The following is a 15,612-nucleotide window of genomic DNA, read 5'->3' on the forward strand; positions in this document are numbered from 1 at the left end:
GCATCAGACGTGTATTATGGCTAGCAGTGATGGGGTTAATTATGTAGCTTGTAGGGAGCTTGCAGGGTTAATTTTAGCTTTAGTGTAGAGCTCAGCCTCCCACCTAAAACATCAGACCCCCTGATCCCTCCCAAACAGCTCTCTTCCCTCCCCCACCCCACAATTGTCCCCGCCATCTTAAGTACTGGCAGAAACTCTGCCAGTACTAAAATAAAAGCTATATTTGGGCTTTTTTTTTTTTTTTTGGCATATTTACATATGCTGCTGTGTAGGATCCCCCCTTAGCCCCAACCTCACTGATCCCCCACCAAACAGCTTTCTAACCCTCCCCCTCTGCCTTAATGGGCGCCATCTTGGGTACTGGCAGCTGTCTGCCAGTACCCAGTCTAGTAACAAAAAGTATGTTTTTTGTTTTTTTTATTGCCCTTTTCTGTAGTGTAGCTCCCCCCCCCAAGACCAACCCCCCCACCCCTTCCAGAACCCTTAGATGATCATTTATATTGTTAAATATTTGTGTTTTTTTTAACGTTTCTTAACTTTTTTTCTGCAGTGTAGTGGTTCCCTCCCGCTCCCGCCCCATGCACGAGCCCGCCCGCCACGCTGCCGTGCGTGCCCCCGTCTGTCCCGCCCCCCTCCACTCGGCACATCGATGGCCACCCACCCGCCTCCCAGACTTGCTCCCACCCACCAACGATACTGGCCACCGATGTCCGGTGCAGAGAGGACCACAGAGTGGCTCTCTCTGCATCGGATGGCCAAGGGAGGTTATTGCAGGATGCCTCACTGCCAAGGGAGGTTATTGCAGGATGCCTCACTGCAATAACCAGAAAGCAGCTGGAAGCGAAAAGGATTGCTTCCAGCTGCTTTCCAGACCAAGGACGTACGTCACACGTCCTCGGTCATTAACTGTATTTTTTTTGAGGACGTGTGGCGTACGTCCTTGGTCGTTAAGGGGTTAATGGAAGGAGAGTCCACTGCTTCATTCATTACTTGTGGGAAACAAATACCCAAGCTCTAGAGTACACTGAATGAAAAAAAATGGGAGGGTAAAAGGAGGTGGACCCTATACTGAGGGCACCACAGCCTGCAAAACCTGTCTCCCAAAAACTACCTCCACAGAAACAAAAACATCAAATTTGTAGAATTTAGTAAAAGTATGTAAGGAGGACCAAGTAGCCGCCTTACAAATCTGCTCCATAGAGGCCTCATTTTTAAAGGCCCAAAAAGAGGCCACAGCCCTAGTTGAGTGAGACGTAATCCTCTAACTAGGCTTATATCCCACTGGTGCACAAGAGAGAAGGAGAGGCAGCACTCTTGATATCTTGAAAAAAACGGATGTTTAATCCAGCAGGTACATGGTGATACACAAACACACAAGTGCAATGGAGGGGATAGGGGGCGTGGCCTTACGCGTTTCGTGCGGCACTTAATCATAGGTTAACAGGTGAGTATACAACATGTGAATATATACCTCTGCACCCCAATCATGACAAATGCACGTATATGGGAGTGGTGAGGAACATATGTTAACAATTAAAAACAACTACAAACATTTTCGAAAGGAATTCACCTTAACCCTTAATATATTCAAAGGAAAAGGAAAATTAGTGACATGTAAAATACTTTAAGAAACAAAGAAACTGAAAATTCAGCTTATGATGATAAAAAAGATTTTGAAATTGATCTGCTGTATATCTAGAAAAATGGCAAACATTTGAAATGCACAGTTCAATTTTCAATCTTACTGCAAATGACAACAGAGATAACATTGTGCGCCCAGTCTCATTTCACATAAGATAAACAGTGACAAGCAACTAAAATATCATCTTTGTTATTGCTTTGAACGTCAATCTGTAAAAAAAAATGTATATATATATATATATATATATATATATAATGTAAAACATGAATCGAGTGCATAGTGGTGAGAACCCATGAGTGTCTAAACATCGGCATTTACATAATAAATAGTGCATATAGGCACATCTCACCTCATGTTAATTTGTCATGTGTACTAATATGGTAAATAAAGTGTTGACTAACACTAAAAATGATAGCTCAGAATAATACCTTTTGAATACCTTAATATAATTTAGCCTCTGCCGCAATTAACCTGTATGTACTGAACTGTTATAATAGTTCAATACCACGCTGCCCACAACAATAAAAACAAATTTGATAATTCATAAATATTAATTTAACTGTAGTATTCATTTAATGAAGATTCTGGGCTTTAGCATGTCGGATTTTAATCTACAAAGTCTTATATCCCATTCTTTGTTCAAGCCACAAGGTTCTCTAGTATTAAGTGTGAAAATCCAGCTCCTTTTTAGTGAGAATCTTACTCTTATTGCCACCTCTAGGTGGCAATGATACACAATCAATTACTTTAAAACCAAAGTTGGGGACATTAGTGAAGTGTAGTCCATTAAAATGATTGGCGACACTGAACGTTTTCACATAATTCTTCACATCTCTTCTATGTTCCCCAACTCTGTTTCTTAGTGTGCACTCCAATAAGTAGACCAAAAAAGTGGAAGAACAATTGGCATAATGGTTCAAATTATAACTCAACCCTGTTGTAGTACTATTAAATGAGTCACCTCTAGTAATAACTTCACAGAACCCACAATTTAATGTAAGACACTGAAAAGTGCCTTTTCGTGTTAACCAGTTTGACTTGGGGTGCAGAGGTATATATTCACATGTTGTATACTCACCTGTTAACCTATGATTAAGTGCCACACGGCACAAAATGCGTAAGGCCATGCCCCCTATCCCCTCCATTGCACTTGTGTGTTTGTGTATCACCATGTACCTTCTGGATTAAAGCCTTAATGACCACAGCACTTTTCCATTTTCTGTCCGTTTGGGACCAAGGCTATTTTTACATTTCTGCGGTGTTTGTGTTTAGCTGTAATTTTCCCCTTACTCATTTACTGTACCCAAACATATTATATACCGTTTTTCTCGCCATTAAATGGACTTTCAAAATATACCATTATTTTCATCATATCTTATAATTTACTATAAAAAAAATTATAAAATATGAGGAACAAATGGAAAAAAAACACACTTTTTCTAACTTTGACCCCCAAAATCTGTTATACATCTACAACCACCAAAAAAAAAAATATGCTAAATAGTTTCTAAATTTTGTCCTGAGTTTAGAAATACCCAATGTTTACACGTTCTTTGCTTTTTTTGCAAGTTATAGGGCCATAAATACAAGTAGCACTTTCCTATTTCAAAACCATTTTTTTTCAATTTTTAATTTTAGCGATAGTTATATTGGGACACTGATATCTTTCAGGAATCCCTGAATATCCATTGACATGTATATAATTTTTTTTAGAAGACATCCCAAAGTATTGATCTAGGCCCATTTTGGTATATTTCATGCCACCATTTCACCACCAAATGCGATCAAATAAAAAAAATTGTTCACTTTTTCACAAACTTTAGGTTTCTCACTGAAATTATTTACAAAAAACTTATGCAATTATAGCATACATGGCTGTAAATGCTTCTCTGGGATCCCCTTTGTTCATAAATAGCAGACATATATGGCTTTGGTTTTGCTTTTTACTAATTAGAAGGCTGCTAAATGCGACTGCGCACCACACGTGTATTATGCCCAGCAGTGAAGGGGTTAATTAGGGAGCATGTAGGGAGCTTCTAGGGTTAATTTTAGCTTCAGTGTAGTGTAGTAGACAACCCCAAGTATTGATCTAGGCCCATTTTGGTATATTTCATGCCACCATTTCACCGCCAAATGCAATCAAATTAAAAAAAATGCTAAATTTTTCACAATTTTAGGTTTCTCACTGAAATTATTTACAAACAGCATGTGCAATTATGGCACAAATGGTTGTAAATGCTTCTCTGTGATCCCCTTTGATCAGAAATAGCAGACACATATGACTTTGGCGTTGCTTTTTGGTAATTAGAAGGCCGCTAAGTGCTGCTGCGCATCACACGTGTATTATGGCTAGCAGTGAAGGGGTTAATTAGGTAGTTTGTAGGGAGCTTGCAGGGTTAATTTGAGCTTTAGTGTAGAGATCAGCCTCCCACCTGACACATCAGACCCCCTGATCCCTCCCAAACAGCTCCCTTCCCTCCCCCACCCCACAATTGTCCCCGCCATCTTAAGTACTGGCAGAAAGTCTGCCAGTACTAAAATAAAAGTTTTTAAAAAAAAAAATAATAATACATTTTTAGCATATTTACATATGCCACTTTGTAGGATCCCCCGTTAGCCCCCAACCTCCCTGATCCCCCCCAAAACAGCTCTCTAACCCCCCCCTCTGCCTTATTGGGGGCCATCTTGGGTACTGGCAGCTGTCTGCCAGTACCCAGTTTGCAAGAGAAATGGAGAAATGGGGTCTTTTTTAATTGTTATTTTCTTTTTCTGTAGTGTAGCTTCCCCCCCCCCCCGCCCACAGACCAATCCCCCACCCCCTGATTAATGTATTTTTATATACATAAATATTATTTTTTAAAACTTTTAATGCATCATTTTTCTGTAGTGTAGCGGTTCCCACCCGCTCCCTCCCCGTGCACGCGCCCGCCCCCGCCCTCCCGTGCGCGCCTCCGATCACCCCCGCCCACGATCCCGCCCCCATACAAATCATCAGGGCCATCGATGGCCGCCACCCGCCTCCCGAACCGGCTCCCACCCACCAACGAATTTAGCCGGTGATGTCCAGTGCAGAGAGGGCCACAGAGTGGCTCTCTCTGCACCGGATTGCTAAAAAAGGTTATTGCAGGATGCCTCAATATCGAGGCATCACTGCAATAACCGGAAAGCAACTGGAAGCGAGCAGGATCACTTCCAGTTGCTTTCCAGACCAAGGACGTACGCCACACGTCCTCGGTCATTAAGTGTATTTTTTTTGAGGACGCGTGGCGTACGTCCTTGGTCGTTAAGGGGTTAAACATCTGTTTTTTTCAAGATATCAAGAGTGCTGCCTCTCCTTCTCTCTTGTGCACTTTTGGGATTGCTTGGTCCCTTCTCGTTTTGTGCTTGCACCTTTCATTCACCTGCCTAGTCTCTCTGTTGGAGTCCGTTTGCCTTGGTACAAGCGGACTGGTGAGCAGCGTTCCTCGTTGGTTTGCCTGCAGCCACGCCCCCACCTCTTTTTGTGTTTATATCCCTCTGTCTCATAGGCCAAGTGAATCAAGCTCCTTAACCAAAAGGATAGGGAAGTAGAAGAGACCCTCTGCCCCCTACGCTTCCCCAAATACACAACAAATAAGGATGAAGTCTGTCTGAATTCTTTCGTGGCCCGAAGATAGAAAACTTCAAGGCCCGAACCATATCCAAATTATGAAGCAAACTTTCCTTTAAAGAAGAAGAAGGGTTAGGACACAAGGAAGGAACTACTATTTCCTGATTAATGTTACAACTTGACACCACCTTGGGAAGAAATCCCAAACCAGTGCGAAGAACAGCCTTATCGGCATGAAAAACCAGGTAAGGAGGCTCACATTGCAAGGCTGCCAGCTCAGAGACTCTGCGTGCCGATGCAATATCCAGTAAGAATAGAACCTTCCATGAAAGAATCTTAATGTCAAGCGAGTGCATAGACTCAAACGGAGCCCTCTGCAAAACCTTAAGTATCAAGTTTAAGCTCCAAGGGGGAGCAGAACTTTTAAAGACAGGTCTGATTCTAGACAGAGCCTGAACAAAGGACTGAATATCAGGAAGCTCCACCAGCTTCTTGTGCACCAGTACAGATAAAGCCGAAATCTGTCCCTTTAGGGAACTGGCAGCAAGTCCCTTGTGCAACCCATCCTGGAGGAAGGAAAAGATCCTGGATACATTAACCTTGTGCCAGGGATATCCATGTTCCTCCCACCAGGACAAGTAGATCCTCCACACCTAATGATAGATGCAACGAGTGACCGGTTTCCAGGCTTGAATGAGTGTATCAATCACTCTTTCAGAAAATCCTCTCTTGGCTAGGACTAAGCATTCAATCTCCACGCAGTCAGCCTCAGCAAATCGAGATTGTGATATAGAAAAGGACCCTGAATCAACAGATCCCTGCAACAACCTCCAGGGAGGAGACAATGACATCCCCACCAGATCCGCAAACCAAATCCTCCGTGGCCATGACAGAGCAATCAGAATAGCCGAGGCTTGTTCCTGCTTGATGTGGGCCACTACTCAAGGTAGAAGTGGTAACGGTGGAAAACTGTAGACTAGGTTAAACTCCCATGGCATCGCTAACCCTTCACTAGCACCGGGAGCTGCACAGTGTGTATTAACCCTTCACTAGCACCGGGAGCTGCACAGTGTGTATTAACCCTTCACTAGCACAGAGAGCAGCACAGTGTGTATTAACCCTTCACTGGCACAGAGAGCAGCACAGTGTGTATTAACCCTTCACTAGCACAGAGAGTAGTACAGTGTGTATTAACCCTTCACTAGCACAGAGAGCTGCACAGAGTGTATTAACCCTTCACTAGCACAGAGAGCAGCACAGTGTGTATTAACCCTTCACTAGCACAGAGAGCAGCACAGTGTGTATTAACCCTTCACTAGCACAGAGAGCAGCACAGTGTGTATTAACCCTTCACTAGCACAGAGAGCTGTGCAATGTGTATTAACCCCTTCACTAGCAGAGAGCAGCACAGTGTGTATTAACCCTTCACTAGCACAGAGAGCAGCACAGTGTGTATTAACCCTTTCCCTAGCACAGAGAGCTGCACAGTGTGTATTAACCTCTTCACTAGCACAGAGAGCTGCACAGTGTGTATTAACCCCTTTACTAGCACAGAGAGTAGCACAGTATGTGTTTACTATTCACTAGCAGAGCTAGCATCACAGTATGTTTTAACCCTTCTCTAGCACATGGAGCAGCACAGTGTGTATTAACCCTTCACTAGCACAGAGAGAAGCACAGTGTGTATTAACCATTTCACTAGCAGAGAGAGCAGCACAGTGTGTATTAACCCTTTCACTAGCACAGAGAGCAGCACAGTGTGTATTAACCCTTCACTAGCACAGAGAGCAGCACAGTGTGTATTAACCCTTCACTAGCACAGAGAGCAGCACAGTGTGTATTAACCCCTTTACTAGCACAGAGAACAGCACAGTGTGTATTAACCCTTTCACTAGCACCAGGAGCTGCACAGTGTGCATTAACCTTTCACTGCACAGAGAGCAGCACAGTGTATATTAACCCTTCACTAGCACAGAGAGCGGCACAGTGTGTATTAACCCTTCACTAGCACAGAGAGCAGCACAGTGTGTATTAACCCTTCACTAGCACAGAGAGCAGCACAGTGTGTATTAACCCTTCACTAGCACAGAGAGCGGCACAGTGTGTATTAACCCTTCACTAGCACAGAGAGCAGCACAGTGTGTATTAACCCTTCACTAGCACAGAGAGCAGCACAGTGTGTATTAACCCTTCACTAGCACAGAGAGCAGCACTGTGTGTATTAACCCTTTACTAGCACAGAGAGCAGCACAGTGTGTATTAACCCTTTACTAGCACAGAGAGCAGCACAGTGTGTATTAACCCTTCACTAGCACAGAGAGCTGCACAGTGTGTATTAACCCTTCACAAGCACAGAGAGCTGCACAGTGTGTATTAACCCTTTACTAGCACAGAGAGCAGCACAGTGTGTATTAACCCTTCACTAGCACAGAGAGCTGCACAGTGTGTATTAACCCCTTCACTAGCACAGAGAGCAGCACCGTGTGTATTAACCCTTCACTAGCACAGAGAGAGCTGCACAGTGTGTATTAACCCTTCACTAGCACAAAGAACAGCACAGTGTGTATTAACCCATCACTAGCACAGAGAGCAGCACAGTGTGTATTAACACTTCAGAAGCACAGAGCAACACAGTGTGTATTAACCCTTCACAAGCAGAGAGAGCTGCACAGTGTGTATTAACCCTTCACAAGCACAGAGAGCAACACAGTGTGTATTAACCCTTCACTAGCACAGAGAGCAACACAGTGTGTATTAACCCTTCACTAGCACAGAGAGCAGCACAGTGTGTATTAACCCTTCACTAGCACAGAGAGCGGCACAGTGTGTATTAACCCTTCACTAGCACAGAGAGCAGCACAGTGTGTATTAACCCTTCACTAGCACAGAGAGCAGCACAGTGTGTATTAACCCTTCACTAGCACAGAGAGCAGCACTGTGTGTATTAACCCTTCACAAGCACAGAGAGCAGCACAGTGTGTATTAACCCTTCACTAGCACAGAGAGCTGCACATTGTGTATTAACCCTTCACTAGCACTGAGAGCTGCACAGTGTGTATTAACCCTTCACTAGCACAGAGAGCTGCACATTGTGTATTAACCCTTCACTAGCACAGAGAGCTGCACAGTGTGTATTAACCCTTCACTAGCACAGAGAGTTGCACAGTGTGTATTAACCCTTCACTAGCACAGAGAGCAGCACAGTGTGTATTAACCCTTCACTGGCACAGAGAGCAGCACAGTGTGTATTAACCCTTCACTAGCACAGAGAGCAGCACAGTGTGTATTAACCCTTCACTAGCACAGAGAGCAGCACAGTGTGTATTAACCCTTCACTAGCACAGAGAGCAGCACAGTGTGTATTAACTCTTCATTAGCACAGAGAGCAGCACAGTGTGTATTAACCCTTCACTAGCACAGAGAGCTGTGCAATGTGTATTAACCCCTTCACTAGCAGAGAGCAGCACAGTGTGTATTAACCCTTCACTAGCACAGAGAGCAGCACAGTGTGTATTAACCCTTTCCCTAGCACAGAGAGCTGCACAGTGTGTATTAACCTCTTCACTAGCACAGAGAGCTGCACAGTGTGTATTAACCCCTTTACTAGCACAGAGAGTAGCACAGTATGTGTTTACTATTCACTTTCAGAGCTAGCATCACAGTATGTTTTAACCCTTCTCTAGCACATGGAGCAGCACAGTGTGTATTAACCCTTCAGTAGCACAGAGAGCAGCACAGTGTGTATTAACCCTTCACTAGCACAGAGAGCAGCACAGTGTGTATTAACCCTTCACTAGCACAGAGAGCAGCACAGTGTGTATTAACCCTTCACTAGCACAGAGAGCAGCACAGTGTCTATTAACCCTTCACTAGCACAGAGAGCAGCAGTGTGTATTAACCCTTCACTAGCACAGAGAGCAGCAGTGTGTATTAACCCTTCACTAGCACAGAGAACAACACAGTGTGTATTAACCCTTCACTAGCACAGAGAGCAGCACAGTGTGTATTAACCCCTTTACTAGCACAGAGAACAGCACAGTGTGTATTAACCCTTTCACTAGCACCAGGAGCTGCACAGTGTGTATTAACCTTTCACTGCACAGAGAGCAGCACAGTGTATATTAACCCTTCACTAGCACAGAGAGCGGCACAGTGTGTATTAACCCTTCACTAGCACAGAGAGCAGCACAGTGTGTATTAACCCTTCACTAGCACAAAGAGTAGCACAGTGTGTATTAACCCTTCACTAGCACAGAGAGCAGCACAGTGTGTATTAACCCTTCACTAGCACAGAGAGCAGCACAGTGTGTATTAACCCTTCACTGGCACAGAGAGCAGCACAGTGTGTATTAACCCTTCACTAGCACAGAGAGCAGCACAGTGTGTATTAACCCTTCACTAGCACAGAGAGCAGCACAGTGTGTATTAACCCTTCACTAGCACAGAGAGCTGCACAGTGTGTATTAACCCTTCACTATCACAGAGAGCAGCACAGTGTGTATTAACCCTTCACTAGCACAGAGAGCAGCACAGTGTGTATTAACCCTTCACTAGCACAGAGAGCAGCACAGTGTGTATTAACCCTTCACTAGCACAGAGAGCAGCACAGTGTGTATTAACCCTTCACTAGCACAGAGAGCAGTATAGTGTGTATTAACCCTTCACTAACACAAAGAGTTGAGAGTACTTAGTATCCCATTGCCTGGCACAAGCAGATGAATAAGATGCATTAAAAGAACAACATTTATAACAATTATAAACTATTTAAGAAGACCAGAAAGTGACTAACACATTTATCACACAATACACACAGCCTGACTCACTCACCCAGCAGCAGCTGCACAGGAAGTAAATGGGAGGGGAACAACAGAACACTGGAGCTCCACTCTAGACAGGAGTCATGTGACCTCCACTCAAGGTTTTTTTTATTAAATAAACTTTAATGTAACAAACAACCAATAGACAATCATTCAGAACACTAAACATTTTGCAGCTTTCTGGTTCTTAATGTTCACTCACAGTGGTTTATGCTGATTGTCATTTATATGGTAACCACTGTGACTGTCATTTATAAGGTAATCACTGTGACTGTCATTTATAAGGTAACTACTGTGATTGTCATTTATAAGGTAACCACTGTGACTGTCATTTATAAGGTAACCACTGTGACTGTCATTTATAAAGTAATCACTGTGATTGTCATTTATAAGGTAACCACTGTGACTGTCATTTATAAGGTAACCACTGTGACTGTCATTTATAAAGTAATCACTGTGACTGTCATTTATATGGTAATCACTGTGACTGTCATTAATAAGGTAACCACTGTGACTGTCATTTATAAAGTAACCACTGTGACTGTCATTAATAAGGTAACCACTGTGACTGTCATTTATAAAGTAACCACTGTGACTGTCATTTATAAGGTAACCACTGTGACTGTCATTTATAAAGTAACCACTGTGACTGTCATTAATAAGGTAACCACTGTGACTGTCATTTATAAAGTAACCACTGTGACTGTCATTTATAAGGTAACCACTGTGATTGTCATTTATAAAGTAACCACTGTGAATGTCATTAATAAGGTAACTACTGTGACTATCATTAATAAGGTAACCACTGTGAATGTCATTAATAAGGTAACTACTGTGACTGTCATTTATAAGGTAACCACTGTGATTGTCATTTATAAAGTAAACACTGTGACTGTCATTTATAAGTTAACTACTGTGACTGTCATTTATAAGGTTACCACTGTGACTGTCATTTATAAGGTAACCACTGTGACTGTCATTTATAAGGTTACCACTGTGACTGTCACTTATAAGGTAACCACTGTGACTGTCACTTATAAGGTAATCACTGTGACTGTCATTTATAAGGTAACTGTAATGATGTGTATGTGTTCTGTCTATTATATGCTTATTATGTTCATGTTGATGACATCTGGTGGTTTCATGTTGCAATTACAGCTTGGTTCCTCTCAAGAATAAAACAGGAAGTGTTAATAAAGTTTGTTAATAAAAAGTTACTTTCAGTTTCTCAGCAGCCATCTTAGCTTCAAGGAGCATGGAAATCAGCTCTTAAACATTTGCCTCTAAACATACATATGCCTGTAAGTTATTTGTTTTTTGCTAAGAGTTCATTGTACATTTGAATTGCATTGCTATTTGCTGTAAGGATTACATGTAAGCTCTCTGTGTTAGAAACATGTATTATTGTATGTATTGCAAGCACCACGTGTAACTACATATTGTAATTTCAACTTTTCTTATTGTATTGTAGTTTTACAAAATAACTATTCAGAAGTAAAATCAGTTTGGAATAAACACAAAGCTATTTCTGTCTGGTTTGTTAACTAGCTGTCTAATTATCAGTTAATGAGGACAGTACAGTAAAAAGGCATGCTATATCAAGGCAAGATACAGAGCTGCATTTTATAGTAAAAAAGCAGGCTATATCAGGGGAAGATACAGAGCTGCATTGTAAAGTAAAAAGCATGATATATCAAGGCAAGATACAGAGCTGCATGGTATAGTAAAAAGGCAGGCTATATCAGGGGAAGATACAGAGCTGCATTGTAAAGTAAAAAGCATGATATATCAAGGGAAGATATAGGAGCTGCATTGTAAAGTGAGAAGCAATAACAAGCAAGATACAAAGGCTGCATTTTAAAGTAAAAAGCAGTAAATAACAAACATACAAGACCTGCAATTTAAAGTGAAAGGCAGTAAAAGTAATTTGCACAAGAACTGCATTTAAAATATTGTGCTACTTTAACCTGATCACTATGAACCAAGATAAGAGTGTTGATATGATGCAGCAAACTTTTGAGACCAGATCCTATGCCTCTGGCTCTAAATATTCAATGCGCTCCAGCAGATCATCAGCCAGTTCTGCAGGACTCAGAGCCCGTGCTAAAGCGCAAGCAGCCCAGGCACAAATTTCTTATGCTGAAAAAGAAGCAGACATGATAAAGCAGAAAGCATCACTAGAAGCAAAGGCAGCTAGGCACAAAGCAGATATGGAAGCAGAGGCAGCAAGGTGCAAAGCAGATATGGAAGCAGAGGCAGCAAGGTGCAAAGCAGATATTGAAGCAGAGGCAGCTAAGCGCAAAGCAGAGACAGCAAGGTGTGAAGCTGAAACAGCGCAACGCAAGGCAGAATTAGAAGCTAATATGCATGTGCTAAAGATTCAAAGGGCAGCAGTTGCAGCATCTGCAGAAGCAGCAGTCTATGAAGCAGCAGCTGAACTAGAAGAGGAACCACTTCAAGATTTTGCAGAAAGTAACAACTACCCATGATTCAGTACAAAGGACTCGTGAGTATGTACAGATCCATGCTCTAGACCAAGATAAAACAGAGCATGCTCCTATCCAACATATGTCCAGCATAATGCCACAGTTTCCTGACTCAACATATTTACAGTCTACTCCAAGTATTCCTGACTTGCACCCTCCTTCCCAGACTGACACTGCAAATGTCTCTACACCAAGAGTGCGCTTTCAAGAAAGCAGAGGTTACGCTGATCCACAATATCCATCACATTATATGGACTCTCACATATCCCCTCTCAGAAATAGTACATTAGGAACTTCAGAGACTACTGACCTAGCAAAGCACCTGATTCGTCGAGAGTTAGTGAGTACAGGACTACTAACATTTGATGATCGACCAGAGAACTACTGGGCATGGAAGACATCATTCCAAGGTGTCACCAGAGATCTTAATCTTACGGCCAGAGAAGAGCTAGATCTTTTGACTAAGTGGCTTGGACCAGAGTCATCTCAACAGGCTAAGAGACTGAGGTCAGTGCATGTTCATAACCCAATTGATAGAGTTAAAATGGTATGGCAGAGACTAGAAGAATGTTATGGCAGCCCTGAAGCTATTGAGAATGCACTGTTAAAGAAGCTAGAAAACTTCCCCAAAATTTCAAACAAAGACAACATAAAGTTAAGTGAACTTGGGGACATGTTGTTGGAGGTGAATGCAGCTAAGACAGGAGGCTTTTTGCCAGGACTGGCATACTTAGACACAGCTTGTGGGATCAAACCAATTATTGAAAAACTGCCATATAGCCTGCAAGAAAAGTGGATTTTTCAAGGTTCCAAGTACAAAGAAGACCATCATGTCTCCTTTCCACCATTCAGTTTCTTCACCAGATTTATTGTCAACCAAGCAAAGACCAAAAATGATCCAAGCTTCATATTCTCAACATGCAGCAACCAAGTTCCAGTAAATACAGAGAAGTCAGGAACAAGGTACAGCAACAGACCAATGGTGTCAGTAAGAAAGACAGAAGTGTCAGCTACTAATACAACTCCACAGGTGAAAAACCCTGCAAGGAAATCCATGGAATCAGACAGTCCATGTCCAATTCATAATAAACCACACCCACTGTCAAAATGTCGTGGGTTCAGAAGCAAGCACATTGATGAACGTAAAGCTTACCTGAAGGAGAATTCTATCTGCTTTAGATGTTGTGCATCCACCAGACACATTGCCAAAGACTGCAAAAATAACATAAGATGCAGAGAATGCAACAGTGACCAGCATACTTCAGCTTTGCATCCAGGTCCAGCTCCCTGGGCAGTAGAGACTCCTTTACCAAAGGGAGAGCAAGGCGGGGAGCAAGAGGAAGCTACTCCGCCCACTATTGTATCCAAGTGTACAGAGGTATGCGGGAAAGGGACAAGGCCCAGATCATGTTCCAAGATTTGTTTAGTGACTGTATATCCCTCTAACAAACCTGACTGTTCTGTAAAAATGTATGCAGTGTTAGATGATCAAAGTAACCGTTCTTTAGCCAAATCAGAGTTTTTTGATGTGTTTAACATTAGTGGTGAAACATTTTCCTACACTCTAAGAACATGCTCAGGCATTACAGAGAACACAGGGCGAAGGGTATCCAACTTCACTGTTCAGTCTATTGATGGGAAAACACACATAAAACTCCCCACACTCATTGAATGTGACATGATACCTGATGACAAGTCAGAAATTCCAACACCTGAGATTACACAGCATTTCCCTCATCTGAAATCCTTAACAGATAAGATCCCAGCACTTGACCCTAACGCACAAATACTTCTCTTGTTAGGAAGAGACATTCTGAAGGTGCACAAAATACGTGAGCAGATTAATGGGCCTCACAACAGTCCTTATGCACAACATTTAGACTTAGGTTGGGTCATAGTTGGGGAAGTATGCTTAGGAGGAGCTCATAGACCAGCAGATGTGAACTCTTTCAAGACAAATGTGTTGCCTAGTGGGCGCACTTCTCTGTTCAGCCCATGCACTAGCTATATACAGGTAAAAGAGACCTTTAATGCTTGTAAACAACAGTCATACAACCCCTCATTGTGTTATTTAGGAACTGCAACTCATAATGTGGGCAGTTTAGATGATAATGTGTTTGTTACTACTCCAAACGATGACAAACCTGCTATGTCTATTCAAGATGGTATGTTCCTTGATGTAGTTGAAAAAGAGATGTTTATTGATGAAGCAAATTACTGGGTAGCACCCCTACCATTTCGCTCACCTCGTCTTAGACTACCAAACCACTAAGAGCAAGCCCAGAAAAGACTCCTTGCTCTACAGCGTTCCTTTGTGAAAAAACCTGAAATGAAAGAACATTTTGTTAACTTTATGCAAAAGATCTTTGACCATGACCAAGCAGAACCTGCCCCACCATTGGAACCAGGTGAGGAGTGTTGGTACCTACCAATCTTTGGTGTCTATCACCCTCAGAAGCCAGGACAGATCAGAGTAGTTTTTGACTCAAGTGCTCAGTTTGAAGGCATCTCACTGAATGACACACTCCTCAGTGGGCCTGATTTAAATAATACACTACTAGGTTTCCTTTTACGTTTCCGCAAAGAGCAAGTTGCAATTACCACTGATGTACAACAAATGTTTTACTGTTTCAGGGTTAGAGAAGATCACCGTAACTATTTGAGATTTCTTTGGTTTCATGACAATGACCTTAACAAAGAAATTACAGAGTTCAGGATGAAGGTACATGTCTTTGGAAACAGCTCTTCTCCAGCCATAGCCATTTATGGTCGAAGACAATTAGCAAAGCAAGGAAAGAGTGAGTATGGTAAAGATGTAGAACAGTTTATCTTGAGGAATTTCTATGTAGATGATGGACTCGCATCGGTGCCTACTGAGGCTGAAGCAGTCAGTCTCCTGCAGAGAGCTAAGGACATGCTCGCAGGATCAAATCTCAAGCTACACAAAGTGGCATCCAACAGAAGTCCAGTAATGGAAGCATTTCCTGCAGATGACAGAGCTAAAGATCTAAAGGACCTTGTTCTAGGTGTCGATCCTCTACCCCTCCAAAGAAGCTTAGGAATAAGTTGGAACTTACA

General features: G+C 42.4%; 1 protein-coding gene across 1 annotated transcript in view; it reads right to left on the minus strand.

Moving 5' to 3' along the window:
- Nucleotides 1–10,111, minus strand: part of LOC128659880 (gastrula zinc finger protein XlCGF26.1-like) — a 65,147-nt gene extending 55,036 nt beyond the window's left edge. Inside the window, exon 1 of the mRNA XM_053713463.1 lies at nt 10,059–10,111. The gene's annotated coding sequence lies outside the window, so the exon portion shown is untranslated. The remainder of the gene's footprint in view (nt 1–10,058) is intronic.
- Between the last annotated feature and the right edge of the window lie 5,501 nt (nt 10,112–15,612).

Source organism: Bombina bombina, chromosome 5, assembly GCF_027579735.1.
Source record: "Bombina bombina isolate aBomBom1 chromosome 5, aBomBom1.pri, whole genome shotgun sequence".
In the NCBI taxonomy this organism is placed as follows: Eukaryota; Metazoa; Chordata; class Amphibia; order Anura; family Bombinatoridae; genus Bombina; species Bombina bombina.